The sequence below is a fragment of the Lupinus angustifolius genome, chromosome LG18, assembly GCF_001865875.1.
Source record: "Lupinus angustifolius cultivar Tanjil chromosome LG18, LupAngTanjil_v1.0, whole genome shotgun sequence".
NCBI lineage: Eukaryota > Viridiplantae > Streptophyta > Magnoliopsida > Fabales > Fabaceae > Lupinus > Lupinus angustifolius.
This window is the reverse complement of record NC_032026.1, coordinates 842452-860781: the sequence shown is the minus strand read 5'-3', so window position 1 is coordinate 860781 and position 18330 is coordinate 842452. Positions and strand designations below refer to the sequence as shown.

General features: G+C 37.0%; 1 pseudogene; it reads left to right on the top strand.

Moving 5' to 3' along the window:
• LOC109333051 lies at window positions 1-14696 on the top strand (annotated as a pseudogene).

Here is an 18330-nt window from a genome sequence, read left to right as displayed (position 1 = left end):
AAATGAACCATTCATGTTTCAAACCTACCATAGAGATACACAAATACATGTCCTGAAACTTAATCTGCTAGATATGGGAGAAATACTAAGAGAGACAGTTTCAGCATTGGAGAAGGAAGAAAGTTCAGAAGAAGCACAGGCTCAATTGGATATATGGAAGTACATATTTGGATTTGTGGAACCAGCAGTGGTGAAATGTGCCATTGAACTTGGCATAGCTGAAGCCATTGAAAACAATGGAGGACCTATGACACTCTCTGAGATATCATCAACCCTAGGGTGTGACCTTCCCTTCTTAACCGCATAATGAGATTCTTAACTCATAGGAATATATTCAAAGCCATACCCACCAGCACAAGCACTAGCCATGGCTATTCCTATGCACAAACACCTCTCTCTCGTCGTTTGATGAGAAATGATAAACAAAGCATGGCTGCTCTCATTCTCCTTGAAAGTAGTCCTGTGATGCTAGCACCATGGCATAATCTAAGTGCTTGTGTTTCAGTTAATAGTGATTTCCCATTTGAAAATACTCATGCTCAAGACCTGTGGCAATATACTGCTGCAAATCCTGATCATAGTAATCTCTTCAATGATGCAATGGCATGCGAAGCTAACCTAACTGTGCCTGCTATTATTGAAGGTTATAGTGAGGCTTTTGATGGAATCAATAGTTTGGTTGATGTTGGTGGTGGAAATGGCACAGCCATGAGTATTGTGGTTAAGGCTTGTTCTTGGATAAGAGCAATTAACTTTGATCTTCAACATGTAATTGATAAGGCACCAGAGATTGAAAGAGTGGAACATGTGGCTGGTGACATGTTTGTACAAGTTCCAAAAGCTGATGCTGCTTTTATTATGGTATGTGTATTCATTATTTTATGTGCAGCAACATGTTTATGATTGAGTAGAATCATAGGGTGTTGATATACAACAAATTAGTGTTATTATAGAGTATGATATTTTTCTATAGGTTGAAATTGAATAAGAATAGAATATGGACACTCCATATACAAAGAAGGACCAGATTAAATAACCATTTACATGATTAGTTGCAGCTATCACTGATTTAGTACAAGAAATATGATCTATGCTTTCTATAGAGCAAAACCAAAGATTTGAAACATATAAAAACAAAAATAGAAAAATTAAAGATACTAAATTTCAAACTCACTAAATTTTCAATGACTGAACATATTTAAGCTAAAATATGATAATATGTTTCATCTTTGTAGACATGTGAAACACCGATTCATCAAACACCCTCACGTGTCAGTGTCTGACATGTATTCGACACGGATACGCTCGGATTTGCGAAAGATACGTATCCATAGAGTATCCAAAAATTAAAAAAATAAAATAAAATAAATAAATATTAAGACACATATCTGATTCGTTTTCAATAAAATATAAGATATACGGATTCGTTTTCAGTAAAGTATATGATATATAGATTCGTTTCCAATAAAACAAGATAAGATAGATTCGTTTCCAATAAAACATGATAACATAGATTCGTTTTCATTAAAATAGGATAAAATATATTTGTTATGGAGGGCAATGATTTTAGGATAGATTCGTTTTCATTAAAATAGAATAAGATAGATTTGTTAGGGAGGACAGTGATTTTAAATTTCCATTATATTTTTTACTTTGGATATTTTGATTTACACTTATAATTTTATCATATTTTATGTGTTTTTATTATTTTATACGTGTATCCCTCAATGTATCGTATCCTGTATTTTGGAAAATATACGTGTCGGCGTATCAGATACATATCGTACCCGACACACGTATCAGTATCCGTGCTTCATAGTGAATGTAGACAACATACCAAATATCAAAATCAGTTTTGCATCTATTTTCAGATTTGTTTTGATTTTTTATTTATTTAGAAAACACGTGTGTCTATAGTATTAATTGAACTAGAAAGAAAAGTTAGATTTGTTTTAAGATCGGATTGAAAAAAGATGAAGCTTCCAACTTCTTTGGAGCTCTGCTAGGGTTAACCTCCAACTTCCTTGGATCTACCTTAAATCCATCATGAATTCACCCTTCCCCCTCATTCCTTGGCCCTTCTTAGGTGACATAGCAGACCTGTCTCACACAGTAAAATCTAATGCACATTCATTCTCAAAACCATCTTTCCTTCAAGCTCTAAAAGGCTTTGGTGATGTCTCCATCTCACAACTACCCCTTCCTTGTGTTAAGGGAGATGCCATAGCTATCAAGCTACCAAAGGCAGAGTACCAAACTGGATTACAGAGATGCAAAAACCATTTACATGGTAGAATTATCCTTTCAAAGGGAGACCAGCCATTAAAGTTCCCTGAACTCAAAGCCAAACTCTCTTCTCCTTAGACAATGGCTGGAAAATGGAATATGATCTCGCTGGGAATGGGCTTCTATGATTTTTCATTTTCATCGGGAGAGGACATGAGGAAGGTATGCTCAATAGGCTCTTGGAATCTCAAACCAGGAATCCTAAGACTCTCCTTATGGACACCTGATTTCAACCTCTCCCTACAGAAAGTCACTCATACTCAGTGTTGGATTAAAATCCTAGGACTCCCTCAAGAATATTGGAGCCTTACGATTATCTTCTCAATATCAGGAGGAGTTGGTACTCCTATCTCCCTGGATGAGGCAACAAGCAAAAGATCATTTGGTCACTATGCAAGAGTGCTAGTGGATATCAACCTCAAGAATTCACTTCCTGACCAAATTTTGGTGGAAAGGGAGGGATTTGCATTATTTGTCTCCATTGAATATGAAAGCTTGCCAGAGTTCTGCCTGAGTTGTCTCTCCATTGGTCATCTATCCTCAAACTGCATAAGAAGGACAGACTCTTTTGAGGAAGCCCCAAAGAAAGTAACCTGGAAAGGGAAATTCACAAAGAAGCCTCCTCCATCGATGGAAGCTAAAGGGAATGATCTAACTATTGACCTCGACATTGAACATGATATCAATGTTGAAGGGTTGGAAAAAGTTGGTTTGGTTCCTGATAAGGAGGACAGTTCTGTAGACTCCTATCAGGGGGAAGCAGTGGCAAATGAGGTGCCTGATAATATGGTGGACGTACCAGAACCTGAAGTGGTTAGGACTCATCAAGAACCTCCTCAACCCCCAGGTGGTAACTTTGTTATACAAGACATACAGGAAATGACAAATCCCTCTGCAGCCAGAGATATGAGGCTAGTAGGGAGGCTTTGGGTAGATGATAAAGAGGAGGAGGGTGAGGAATTGAGGGAGGACTCATACACTGAGGTTCTCTCAAAATCTCAAAAGAAGAAATTAAGGAAAAGGAATAGCACAGAAAAAGTGTATAATACCCGTAAGAGTGGTTACTTAACCCCTTCCCAGAGAGTTCTCTATTGGAACTGCAGGGGATTTGGCAACCTTAAAACAAGGTTAGTTCTCAAGACCTTTTGTTTGGACAATAAACCTGATTTGGTTTTCCTATCTGAACCCTTGATTTCCTCGGAGGATCTTACCCCTCTATATTGGTCTGGCATGAATCTAAAGCTTTTTGTGAAGAATGATAGGTACCCTCAAATGCCTAATATTTAGGGAATTTGTAGAATTGACCTGTTTCCTACTGTGCTAGCCAATTCTAGGCAACAAATTTCCATCTCCTTAACTGATCAGGATATCACCTTTTTCCTTTGTGTTGTGTATGCACACACTCACTATATTCATAGAAGACTACTCTGGTCTGAGATTAGAGACATCATGATTGCTAGTCCTGGCCTTTGGTGTTGCATTGGAGACTTTAATATGGTGCTAGGAGCCAATGAGCATCGTGGCTCTGTTGTCCCTCCTAGATTGCCTTCTGAGGAGTTTAAGTCCTTTTATGATGGCTCTAGCCTCATTCATCTCTTGACTAGAGGTACTCAACTCACTTGGTCTAATAAAAGGAGAGGTAATGCTCTCACTGAGAAGAGGTTGGAAAGATGCCTTTTGTAATGCTGATTGGCTTGCCTCTTGGAATGAAATTTTTTGCTGCACATTGACTACAATCTCATCGGATCATCACCCTATTCTTTTGAATTTCTCCTCCTCTTCAATTTCCAGAATTTCTCCTTTTAGATTTCATGGTATGTGGCTTCAGAACTTGGATTGTAAAAGAGTGGTTGCTGAGGTTTGGCATTTGGACATTAGAGGTTGTCCCATGTTTATCATCTCTCATAAGCTCAAGCTGCTAAAAAGGAAGCTTAGGGACTGGAACAAAAATGTTTTCGGTGACTTACATCTAAGGGTTAAGGACTCCCTTGCCTCTGTTGAATCTATCCAGCAATGCATCAACAACTTTGGCCCTGATGAGGACCTTTTGGACCAGGAAGTTATTGCTCAACATGAGCTACTTCAAGCTTTAATGGTTGAGAAAGCTTTTTGGAAGGAAAAATCTAGAATTAATTGGCATGTCAATGGTGACAGGAATACCAGTTTTTTCCACAGAGTGGCCAAGATTAGGCAAAATACCAAAGCCCTCACCATGCTAAAGGAGGGGGACAACATTCTCACAAACCATGATGATATTGCCACCGATGTTTTGGATTACTTCACTGCCTTGTATGCTTCTTCTAATAACACTGTCTCTAATGACCTAATTAGCTTTGTTATCCCCTCTTTGGTGAATGAGGAGGACAATTTCTTGCTCACTAAGCATCCCTCTAATGAGGAGATCAGATCTGCTGTGTTCAGCATGAAGGGTGATGGTGCCCCAGGCCCTGATGGTTTTGGTGGCTACTTTTTCCAAGCTTTCTGGGAAATTATAGGTCATGATGTGTGTTAATCTGTGGCTTATTTCTTCTCAAAAAATTGGCTCCCTTCAAATATTAACTCCAACATAGTGGTTCTCATCCCTAAGCACCCTGAAGCTGATAGAATTGAGGACTTTAGACCAATTGCCTTAGCCAACTTCCAATTTAAAATCATCACTAAAGTTCTAGCGGATAGACTTGCTCTAGTTGCTCCTAAAATCATATCTCCTCAACAAAGAGGATTCATTAAGGAAAGGCATATTCATGAATGCATCTGCATTGCTTCTGAGGCAATCAACTTGCTTGATCATAAAGTGTTTGGGGGAAACTTGGCAATCAAGCTGGACATCAGAAAGGCTTTTGACACTCTAGACTGGGGTTTCTTGCTTGACACTCTCTCTGCTTTTGGTTTTAATAGAAAATTCACTGATTGGATCAAGATAATCCTTCACTCAGCCAAGTTATCTATCAATGTCAATGGGCATTCTGTTGGGTTCTTTTCCTACAGCAAGGGAGTAAGACAAGGTGATCCTTTGTCTCCTTTGCTTTTTTGTCTAGCAGATGATGTCCTCAGCAGAGGCATTTCCAAGCTAGTGTCTGAGGGTTATCTATGTCCTATCTCTGGTCCTGCTAATCTTTTTACTCCTAGCCATGTGTTGTATGTTGATGACATCCTCATCTTCTGCAAAGGCATTAAGAGGAATCTTATGGCTCTCAAGAAATTGGTCACTGATTATGCCCAAGCTTCGGGTCAACACATAAGTATTAGCAAGTGCATATTTTATTCTGCTACTACCTCTCCTAGGAAAATTTTGGCTTTGTCTTCCACTCTTGGTTTCTCTCAGGGAAGGCTGCCATTTAATTATCTCGGTGTTCCTCTTTTTAAAGGGAAACCAAGAAGGATCCACCTCCAAGCAATTGCTGATAGGATCATCCTCAAATTAGCCACCTGCAAAGGCTCCTTGATGTCTATCATGGGAAGAGTTGAACTTGTCAAATCTATCATTCTAAGTATGCTCACCTACAGTTTCCACATCTACTCTTGGCCTTCCAACTTGATTAAGAACTTGGACAAGTGCATCAGGAATTTCATCTGGTCAGGGGACACAAGCATAAGGAAAATTGCTACTGTTTCTTGGCACAAGGTTTGCTCTTCTACAAACTCTGGTGGCCTAGGATTGAGATTCATCAAGGCTATGAATCAGGCTGCTTTGATCAAGCTTGCCTGGGAAATGTCCTCTTCTAACCAGGAGTGGGCTATCCTTTATAGGCATAGATTTGGGAGGGGCACCTCTCCTTCTCAAAGATACTTTAAATCCTCCATTTGGCCTGGCATTAAAAGCAATTGGAACACTGTTAAGTCTAATTTTGTTTGGTTGGTTGGAGAAGGAAAAAGCATAAATTTCTGGCTGGACAACTGGTTGGGATCTACTCTGGTGGACTCCCTGCATGTCCGTGATGAATTCCATCCATCTCTTTTATCCAAGGTTGCTGACTTTACTCAGGATTATAAATGGACTATCCCTAAGCTAATTCATGATCTATTCCCTCAGATTGCCTCAAATATTGCAGACATCATCATCACAAACAAGGATGATCAGTTTGTTTGGCAGGGAACTATGGATGACTCTCTTTCTCTTAAAGCTGCCTATAATTGCATCAGGCCTAATGCTAATAATATGTCCTGGTGTAGGACAATCTGGTCTGATTACATTCCCCCATCCAAATCCTTCACTACTTGGAGGTTGTTCCATAGGAGAATGCCTACTGATGAGAATCTCCAATTGAGAGGGTGCTCCCTAGTTTCAATGTGCAATCTCTGCAAGGTTAGCAGTGAGACATATGATCATCTGTTCCTCTTGTGTCCTTTTGTTGTTGACCTTTGGCATTGGGTTGGTGGCATTTTCAACATTCAAATTGACAATTCCTCCTTAGCTGCGATCCTGTCCATGTGTGTAATCTACAACGGAGTCCTCAAATCAAGGGCGTTCTGGCTGCTGCAATTGTCCACACAGTGAACACAGTTTGGCATTGCAGGAATTTTTGCAGATTCCAGGATTCCTGGACTACCATGGCTAAGGCAAAAGCTAGAATAAAAATGGGAATATCTATGTCGGGAAATCTTTCCAAGCTGTGTGCCAATGGTTCTCACCGCGATTTCACTATATTAAGGAATCTAAATGTCTCTCCTCACTATACCTCTGCCCCCTCATCACTGAGGTATTGTGATACACCCATTTGCCTGATTGGATCAAAATTAACTCCGACGGTGCTGCCCATGGGGCACCTGGTTATGCGGGAGGCGGTGCAATTTTCAGGGATAGCCATGGTGATTTCTTAGGCTGATTTTCTTCTTACCTCAACATTAAAGACTCCTTATATGCTGAACTAAAGGCTGCTATCCTAGCAATTGAGATTGCTCACAATCATGGTTGGATCAAAGTTTGGCTTGAATGCGATTCTATGAATGTAGTGGAAATCTTCAACGAAAAATTCAAAGTTTCTTGGAAGCTTCTTAATCAATGGCACCTATGTCAAAGGCATGTCTCATCTATGGAGGTTCGAGTTTCTCATATTTACAAGGAAGGAAATTCTTGTGCCGATAAGCTAGCTTCTTTCGCTATTTCTTCTAAATTGTATACTTGGTGGGATACTTTGCCTAGTTTCATTCTATTTGAATTCAATAGGAATAGATTGTCTCTTCCTAATTATAGATTTAGGAACATGTAACATTTCCTTCTTTGTTCTGTTTTCCATCTTTAATATATTGGGGTGTTTCACCCAGCTTTAAAAAAAAAGATTTGTTTTAACATATACCGACGTGAAAATATGTGCTACTTTTTATTGATATTAAAATATAGGTTTAATTATTGAAATGATATTTTAGTCCTTTAATTTATTTCCTTAGTCAAGTTTTATTTTCGTCCTTCATATTTATAAATTGGTACCTTTTGTACCTTGTGTTTTGAAGATATTTCAAATTTCTTCTTATTCCAAATTTTTGTAGAACCTTAACAAAATTATTTAATTTTCTTGGGATGAATGAGAAGTTTGAGTAAAAAAACACTCTTTAAAGACATAATTATCAAAGTTACTTATCTATTAATTTTTTACATAAGGACAAACTTAGAATAATTTGAAAACTTAAAGGATCAAAATAGAATTCTATTACAAAAAAATGTACAAAATACTATTTAAGTGGAAAATATAATAACTCAATTTATTTATTAACTATTTAATTCAATTAACTAATTAAAAATGGCAGATGATTATAAGACAAGAGGTATTATCCTCTATGCAATGAGTGATGTTTCCAGAAGTCAATTCAAGCATCATTTAAAAAATACTATTTATAATCCAATCAAACATATTCTTTGTACCCAAAAAATCAAGCATTTTTTTTAAAACCAGGGTGCAAACCCACCTGAAAATAAATTAAGAGGATAAGTAACCATTACATACCCCTAAACCTATAGTTAGGAAGAAGCAACAAATTTCTATGAAATTCAAGCAACAAGAAGGAAGGGGGGGACTCCCACCAATAGTCCAATCTACAATTCACACCAAAATTAGCCAACCTATCCGCACAAACATTTCCTTCCCTAAATATATGGGACACTTTCACTTGCATATCCAACATTAGGTGCTTGCACTTGTTCATGAGGTTGCTTAGCTTCCAAGGAACCGGCTTGTTTCCTTTGAAAATGTCCACCACCGAGGTTGAGTCATACTCCAACCAAATTAGGTACCAACCTTTAGAGTGAGCAATTTGGACAGCTGTAATTGTAGCAAGAACTTCAACAACAAAAAAGAGTCTTGAATATTATATTATGAAGCAAAGCATCCCAAGCACTTCACCTTGCCATCCCTGAAAATTGCACCCCTGCATGCCCCGGGGACCCCTTAGCCGCACTATCAGTGTTGATCTTCACCCAACCCATCAAGGGCATAGCCCAATTAACCTCAGAAATTGCAGGAGCCTTGCTGTACTTGCAATTAACTTGTAATGCTCTTAGGATGGAGAATTCCAGCAGGGAAGGCTTAGCACAGAGCTTGGTGAAGTTACCCGTGAAAGAAGTGTTCAGCTTGATCATTTGAAGATTATCAAATCTGGACTTATTTCTGCAGTGCCAGATGACAACAATTGAGTTGACAATTGCAGAGATAAACACCTGCTTCATTTGAGGACTCCAAGTAGTGGAAATGGACAAGAGGCTTTTGATAGAAACATGATTAATGGAATATTCTAATTGAGTGCTCAGCCAATTCCAAATGAGCTTAGCAATACTACAGTTGAAGAAGAGATGAGCAAAAGACTCCTCAGTGGACCAACAGAGATTGCAAATAGAAGGCAAAGCCAATCCCCTCATCTTCAGATTATCATCAGTTGGCATTCTATTCTTCAATAGCCTCCAAGTTACAAAAGACTTAGAGGGAGGAATAGAGATAGACCAAATGGAGTTACACAGATGGTCCTGAACTTGAGCAGGCTTGGTGAAGTTGTAAGCCTCTTTCGAATTTAGAATCCCATCACTTGTGTGTTGCCAAGCCAACTTATCAGGCAAGTGAGAAGCAGGGATATGGGTTCTCAATATTCTCTGACAAACTTCAGGGTGGATCCTACTCATCCAGGATGGGATTATCCAAGCAGAGTCAATAATGAAGTCAGGAATCTTGGCCAAAAGAATAGAGGATATCTGATTGGGGATGCTTAGGAGGTCAACTAAGGAGTTACCCAACCAATTGTCCCCCCAATATCTTATGCTGCTCCCATTGCCCAACAACCAAATTGAGTTCTCCAATGAGACATGCCAATGCTTCTTTATACCAGGCCAAATTGAAGATTTTATGTAGGAAGTCTTAGGCTCTTTGTTCCTGCAGAATCTACTTCTATAGTAGTTAGCCCATTCCTGTGAGGAGGAGTTCATTTCCCAAGTCAACTTTAACATTGCTGCCTGATTTAACAACTTGGTTGATCTTATCCCAAGTCCACCCTCTTTGATGGGGCAACAGACTTTGTGCCAAGCAATTGTGACTAGCTTCTTGACCTTAGTATCTCCAGACCATATGAAATTCCTTATGCAACAGTCCAATTTTTAAAGCAAATTGACAGGCCAGCTATAGATGTGAAAACTATAAACTAGCATACTGTGAATTATAGATTTCACAAGCTCCACTCTGCCCATAATTGAGAGACAAGAACCTTTCCACTTGGTCAACTTATTGATAATTATGTCTGCTATGGGCTGAAGATGAATAGCTTTTGGTTTACCTTTGAACACAAGGACCCCTAGATAATTGAAAGGCAAACTCCCAACTCCAAAACCCAGCCAGGAAGTTAACTTGCTAATTTTCCTAGGATTAGCTTGAGTAGAGAAGAACTTACACTTGTTAAGGTTTAAACACTGACCAAAATTTTTGGCATAGTCATTAAATAAATCCTTGATGGCTGACAACTCTCTTTTGATTCCTCTGCAGAATAGCAGAATATCATAAGCATACAAAACATGACTAGGGGTTGCAATTCTAGGCCTAGCAATTGATCTAAATTTCCCATTATCCAGCAACTTAGTTAACCTTCTGCTGATCACATCTTCAGCCAAACAGAACAGAAGAGGGGATAAGAGATCCCCTTGCCTAACACCTCTCTTGTAGTTAAAGAAACCAACAGAATGACCATTCACAAAGATAGAGAGTCTAGCAGACTTTAGGATGACATCAATCCAGTGAATGAAAGAGCTAGCAAACCCAAAGGCCTGAAGAGTATCCTTAAGGAACTTCCAATCAATAGTGTCAAAGGCCTTCTTGACATCAAGCTTGATTGCTAAGTTTCCACCAAGAGTTTTATGGTCAAGAAGATTGATTGCCTTAGAGGCTATACAGATGCAATCATGTATGCGCCTATCTTTGATGAAGCCTCTTTGCTGCTTAGATATGATTTTAGGAGCAATTTTAGCAAGCCTGTCAGCCAATACTTTGGTGATTATTTTGAATTGGAAATTTGCTAGAGCGATTGGCCTAAAGTCCTCAATTTTATCAGCAGAGGGGAATTTAGGAATTTGAACAAGGTTATTAGAGTTGAGGTTAGGAAGAATCCAACCATGAGTGAAAAACTACTTCACAGATTGACAAACATCTTGCCCAACTATGTCCCAAAATTCATGAAAGAAGCAACCACCAAACCCATCAAGGCCAGGAGCACCCTCCCCATTCATAGCAAAAACAACACCCTTGATCTCATCCTCCAAAGGAATCTTAGAAAACATTGTGTTGTCCTCCTCAGAAACCAACTTAGGAATAACATATTCAATGAGATTGATAGGATGAGTTACATTTTCAGAGGCATACAGATTTGTGAAATATTCCAAAACATGATTATCAATCTCCTGCTTATCAAGCAGAGTGTCCTCACCTTGTCTAAGAATGCACATAGATTTGGTGGCATACCTGATCTTGGCAATGTTATGAAAGTAGCTTGTGTTCCTATCACCACTAATTTGCCAATTTAATATGGACTTCTCTTTCCAGAACTCCTCCTCAGCAGCTAAAGCAATCATCAAATCAATTTGAGCCTGGTCCTCTTGAGCCATAAGATTGTCCGAATGACCCTCAATGGTGATTCTCTGCTGTAACCTTTCAACTTGGGAGAGAGCCTCCTTAACCCTGATATGAATATTTCCAAAAACCTCCTTATTCCAAGTTTTTAGGATGAGCTTGAGACCCTTAAGCTTGGTAGCTAGAATATACATAGGACATCCCACCACCTTATTAGCCCAGTGAGTCTCAATTACCCATCTGAGACACTCATGCTTCAGCTACATTTTATGGAACCTGAACTGAGCTTGGTTTTTTGAAACCTCATTGGAGAAACCAAGCAGAAGAGGGTGATGATCAGAGGCAGATCTAGTCAAAGTGCAACAATAAGTTTGTTGCCAATTAGCCATCCAAATATCATTGCACATTGTTCTATCCAGTCTTTTTTTAGTATGAGCCAAACCTATCCTTCTATTAGACCAAGTGAACTCAGCTCCTCTAGTCAGGATATGATGCAATCTGCCATCTTTAGAGAAATTCTTAAAGTCCTCACAAGCAGTTCTATTAGGCAAGTAAGCACCTTTACACTCATTGGCTCCCAGAACAGAGTTAAAATCCCCAATGCAACACTAAGGCCCCTTGTTAGCTGAAATTAGAGACAAGATATCTATCCAGAGGACCCTTCTCCTCAGGTAGTTTGTGTGAGCATAAACTGCACAAATGATAGCCAGATGACCATCCTGCATCAAGGATGTGGAAATTTGTTGAGGTGTGTTGGAGATGACTTGAGGATTGATACCATCACGACAAGCACCCCAAAGATTAGGAAGCAAGCTACCCATATCATTCTCAATAAAAGGCTTCAAATTCAAAGCAGTCCAATACAAAGGATTGATTTTATTCAAAGCAGCCATGGGCTCAGAGATGAAAACAACATTTGGCTTATTGATAGAGCAAAGCTTTTTGAAAACTAATCTAGTTTTGGGATTTCCTATTCCTCTACTGTTCCAATAAATCACCTTCATTTGGAAACATTTAGGTAGCCACCCTTACGGGTAAAATTAACCTTTTCCTGGCTTTGCTTCTGTCTCAATTTTTTCTTTTGAGACTTGAACAAAACTTTGGTGTATGTCTCCTCCTTATTTGTATCTTTAGCTGTGTTACTATCCTCCAAGTCTTCAATGATATCCTCCTCCTCATCAGCCCAGAGTCTTCCAACAATTCTAGCATCTTTTGCAGCCAAAACATTGCTCATCTGTCCATGCTGTTGGATTGTGAAACTTTCCTCTGGTATTAGTTAGATTTAGGGTGGACCTCATTCTCCAGAGAGTCCTCCACTCTTGTGTCCCTAGAATCTTCATCTGATGATCTGTCAAGGTCGTTTGCCTCCTCAATCTGAGGAATACCCTCCTCTTGAACTTGCTCCAGATGAAGATTGACATTGTTCTCAAATTCTAATTCAATTATCAGGTCATTACTCTGATTGCCCTTAGCCACCTCCTTCAGCTTATCAGGCACAGAGTCACTTCTATGGATAGAAGTGCTAACTTTATAACCAGTATTTGAAGCAGGGCCCTTGTCTGGTATTGTCCTAGGAATTTTTCCCAGAGAAATATCTTTCTTGGACCTTGGAGGATCCACTTCTGCTTCCGTATTTCTTCTACAGTTTGAGATCATATGGCCAATAGATTGACACCCGAAACAGAAATCAGGGAGGTTTTCATATTCAATGTGAACAAAGAAAGCAAAGCCTTCTCTTTCCACCAATATTTGACTAGGCAGAGTACCTTTGAGGTCAACATCCACCAATATTCTTGCAAAGTGCCCAAATGATCTACTAGAAGTTGCCTCATCCAGAGATATTGGAACACCCAGACCCCCGACAATAGAGAACAAGATCATGACACTCCAATATTCCAGAGGCAAACCCAAGATCCTGACCCAACATTGCTAGTGAGACACTTTCTGAAGACTTGGGTTGAAGTCAGGGGACCATAGAGATAGCCTCAAGAATCCTGGTTTCAAGCTCCAAGACCCAATCGCACAGATTGATCTCATATCCCCAACCGAAGCAAATGAAAAATCATAGAACCCTCGACCCAGCGATATCATGCTCCATGTTCCAATCATGGGCCAGAGAGATTGAAGCTTTGCTCTCAGTTCAGGGAACTTAAGAGGTGAGTCTCCCTTGGATAAAATGATTCTGCCATGAAGTTGTGTTTTTCACCTTTGAAGACTCGCTTGATACTCCTCTTCCGGTATCTTAATGGCAATAGCATCTCTATTGATACATGGTTGAGACAGTTGGGAGATTGAGATGTCACACGTTGCCTTGAGAGCTTGAGCAAAGGATTTGTTCTTGTGAACTTCCAAGATTGTTGGAACTGGAACCTTGTTTACCATTGCCTCAGCTGATTCGTCTAGATTAGTCAAGCAAGACCAAGGAATAGTTGTCTTGTGAGTTAGAGATTTCAGCATTGTGGTTCCAAGATTGTTGGAGCTCTTCATCATTGTGTTTCCGAGAATGTTGGAGTTCATTCCAAGATCGTTGGAGTTCGTCAGTAGCTTAGTTCATGCCCATGCCCTAGTAGAGCATTTTCACATATGATCCTCTTGTCCCAAAAAATCAAACATATTCTCAGCTATCCGTTCACTTTCTTTTTAAAATGAAAAGATAAAGTAACCATTTTATTAAAAAATTAAGAGTGAAATATTTATGTCCAATAAGTGTAAAGATTTATACACAACCTATATATCATCTATCATTCATTTGAATTACTTTTTTGAAAAGTCAATAATAATTATATATGAATACGGGATAATATAATATTCATGCATAAAACTCATAAACTATCCATACATCCTTTTTTTCCTCTCAAAAGTTAAATGGTTGGGGTCTAATAATTGAAATGTACTCTCAGAATGTTTTGCATGATTGGAGAGATGAAGAGTGCATTCAAATCTTAAAGAAGTGTAGAGAATCAATTCCAAAGGAAAATGGAAGAGTTATTATTGTGGAGCTAGTGATTGAAGAAGAAGGGAATCATGACAAGTTAAAGGACATAAGATTAATGTTCGATATGGTAATGATGGCACATACCAACTTTGGAAAAGAGAGGACACTAAAAGAATGGGATCATGTTATCAAAATGGCTGGATTCAGCACATACATTGTGAAATCCATCAAGAATAATGTGAATTTTGTTATTGTGGCATTTCCATGATTACTGTTTTTATTTTCATTGCTTTTTTATCTGTCTTGGGTTATAGCTCATTCAGATTACTATGTTATTGGTGTTTGTGTGGTTGCTAAGTGAAGACAACATATGCTATTATTTCTTGTTGTTTTTGTGATATTTCATAGTCCTAATAATATTAGGTCTACATGTTTGATGATCCTACTTTTCATCAACATTAGTGGCAGTGTTTTCTGTAATTTGGTGATGTTGATGTTTGCTTTCAAATGGTGAATGATAGCAAATAATATATGAAGTGTCAAATCATTGTGTAAAATATTGTCTCCCAATTGAGTTGATTGGTGCTGAGCTTTTTCATTCATGAATTGTCTTCATGTGCTGTAAAATAATAAGTTATATTCGATGTTAACGAGTAACTAGGGTTATTGTTAAAAAAAAATCAAACTAGAAAATATGTTTTGAAAAATAAAACCTCTATTTTCAAAGTGTTAAATGCATCACTTACCAATATATATTTACTACACTTCTTTAAGATTCAAAGTGTTAAATCCATTTGACCAATAAATTAAGCGATCACCAATAAATCCTGTTTTAGTGACAATTTTTTTCACTATACAGACTTATGCTGCTGGTTTGCTCTAACTTAATAGAAGTCTACAAGTACATAATAAAGACAAGCTAAATCAAATCAGATCAAAATCCACAGATTATAATCCATTATATTTATATATAAATATAAAATAATATTTGATTTAAAGAGAGTCCATTATTGTCAAAATAATGACCAACAAAACATTGGTCAAGTGGTGTAAGGCCCTATTGGATCCCCAAGTTCGAGGATTCGATTCCTAAAAACAACACTTATCAGAAATGGTAGTCACAAATTTTAAAAGGAATTAGTTTCTTACCCAAAAAGGTAGGGAATACCAATAGTCTCGATGGTTTAAGGCAGGTGTTTTAGTTATGTTTCATACTGGAAAATTAATATTTGCACCAGGGATTTTATCTCAATGCACCGTTAATTAGTAACTTAATATAATCATGTATGGATTAAAACTCACTGATAGAGACTGTTTTATCCTCAACTTATATAAAAGTCACACATGTAATGTTTCTACACATTTTTAAAGTTTATCTACACATTTCTATATTTTCATATTGACCATTAGTGTATAATTTTATTAATATTGCAATATAGAAATATTATAAGACCCCATTTTATGTTCTCATACTTAATTGACCTAATCTATGAAGCACATATACGAATACTTGTGTTGGATATGATACGTATCCGATACCTCGATACACATTTTTTCTAAAATATAGGATACGATATGATCAATGATACGTATATAAAATAGTAAAAAATACATAAAATGTGATAAAATTATAAGTGTAAATCAAAATAGAAAATAAAATGGAAATTGTAAATCATTGTCATCCAAAATTCTAAGTACAAAAACTAGAAAATATAGTAGATTAATTCATAAAATTGATAAAACGTATCATATCTTATCATATTTTTTTGTTGAAAACGTATTAGGTATGCAACTTAATCTTTATTTATTTATTTATTTTATATTTTTGGATACTATAGGATATGTATCATTCACGAATCTGAGCATATCAGTGTCGGGTACGTGTCTGACACCGACATGTGAGGGTGTTCAACGTATTCGTGCTTTACAGGACCTAATCATACATATTGTTGATTGTTCTGATGTAGGCAATATGAACTCTTTTCTTCTCTAAAACTTTACATAATACCTCTCTAAATATCTTATCATACGATTTCTTCAAATAAATAAAATTTATATGTAAGTCCATTTGGTTCCTTAGTATCTCTTCATCAATCAACATAGCAAGTATATAGCTCTCAATCTCTTATCACATCTTTTTAGACTTCATAATATCATTATATGCCCATTTGAAAATTTGACATATTCTTTTCGTAAAATGTTGAACCATCACCTAATTTTAATGAAATCCTTATTGCCAAGTTCTAATTTTGATCCAAACCCCTCCCAATAATTATTTTTAAGGATTTGAAATTGGTCACTTCATCATAAGAAGTGTTGGGTTTATTCAAGTGTGAAGTCTCACATTGAATATGCGGGAGAAATGAAAGAGTTTATAAGTAAAAAATGCTCATGAAACTAATGCCTTAAGGTTTTGGTTCAAGACGTGGTGTCTCACTTGTGGTTCTCTCACTCTTCCTATACCCCGATAACAATGAAACTCCCTGGTGGTTGAAGGTTCCCCAGTCGCAATCTAGTCCAACAATCTCATCCACTTTGAACGAAGGATTGAACCACTTTGAACCAAGAAAATTCCAATCCAACCCAAAATATTAATGCAAGTACGGGAAGTGACCCTGATCTCATCCATAAGTCATAAGTTCACCATATCAGTTGTCTACTTTTAAAGATCGACACCTACTTTTTGGTACTCATAAATTCCAAATAACATATACCAAAACTATTACCCATCATATTTACTATATACAATTATTGATTATTAATCTAAATAGTTTGTGTATCGTGATTTTTTTTATTGAAATTGTAACTTAACCGCATGAGGCTTATAGATCGTATTGATAAGTTTCTCTTGAAGGAGAACAATTCTCAGAGTTTGGTATTAGTCATGAAAGTTGTCGCCGACCAATTTCCCACCAGCAGTATCGAACATAATGACAAAGAAGACATGTCAAGATATCTTAGACAGTTAAATAAATACATGAGAACATATTTATGTAGAGATATATCACAAATAAAATACTCTCACTTACTACAATAGCAATTTAAGAAATAAATATTTCTTCAAGTAGAAATATAAAATAATTGCCTTTAAAAATGTGAACAAACACTTGGTTGTCAAGTCATTTCTAATGCACATTTTAAGATAAATGTATCACATACAATTTTATTCAAAATAATAAATAACAAATATCTACATGTTTGTTAGGTCATTTCTATAAGTATAATTAAATTAATATTTACACTCCTTAGGTAGTCTAGGCGATTAGTGATACCACATATGATGTTATGGGCATGAGAAAGCACTACACGCACTCGATCACCCCATTGCCATCCCTATTTGGTATCTTCACTTGAGTAACAAAGTAATAATTTGATATAAGAAATAAATTAATTATTTTAACAAAGTTGTAATATGATTTATATTATATTTGGTTGAAGAAAAAATGAATTGAAAAATTTTCAAAAACAAAAAAAACAAGTCTTATTAAATTTAGGGAAGGGATCCACTTACTTCATACTTAGCCATCAATTATAGAAAAATTCAATGGTTTCAATTAGTGAGGAGATCTAAACCATTAGATTTCACTAGAATTTATGGCTAAGATGTTGAGTAAATTTTTTAAACGTACTCTTGGAGGAAGTGGATTCCGTCTCTTGACTTTAAGTGAAGAGCAAATATAGTTTTTCCATAAATTTTCACTGACATATGAGAAGAAATTTTCTTAGTGGGTCATATTGCCCTTTTTCTTTCTTTCCTTTGTTTTCTTTCCAACCAAATGATGAAAAATAAACTTTTCTTCTACTTCTCTCCTAGGAATGGCAATGGGGCGGGTTGAGGTCGGGTTTGCATATGCCCAAACCCGAAATTCAAAACCCGAACCCAAACTCAACGGGTTGAAAATAAAAATATCATCCCCGAATCCGTCGGGTTTTGGGTAACTCGAACCCGAAAATGATAAAGTATTAAGGAAAATATGATATTATTTTCGTATAATTTTTATCTAACATTTCTATTTTCTCTTGTATTATTTCATTTCTTTTATGTTTAAAGATCCAATAGTATGTAAAGTAAAA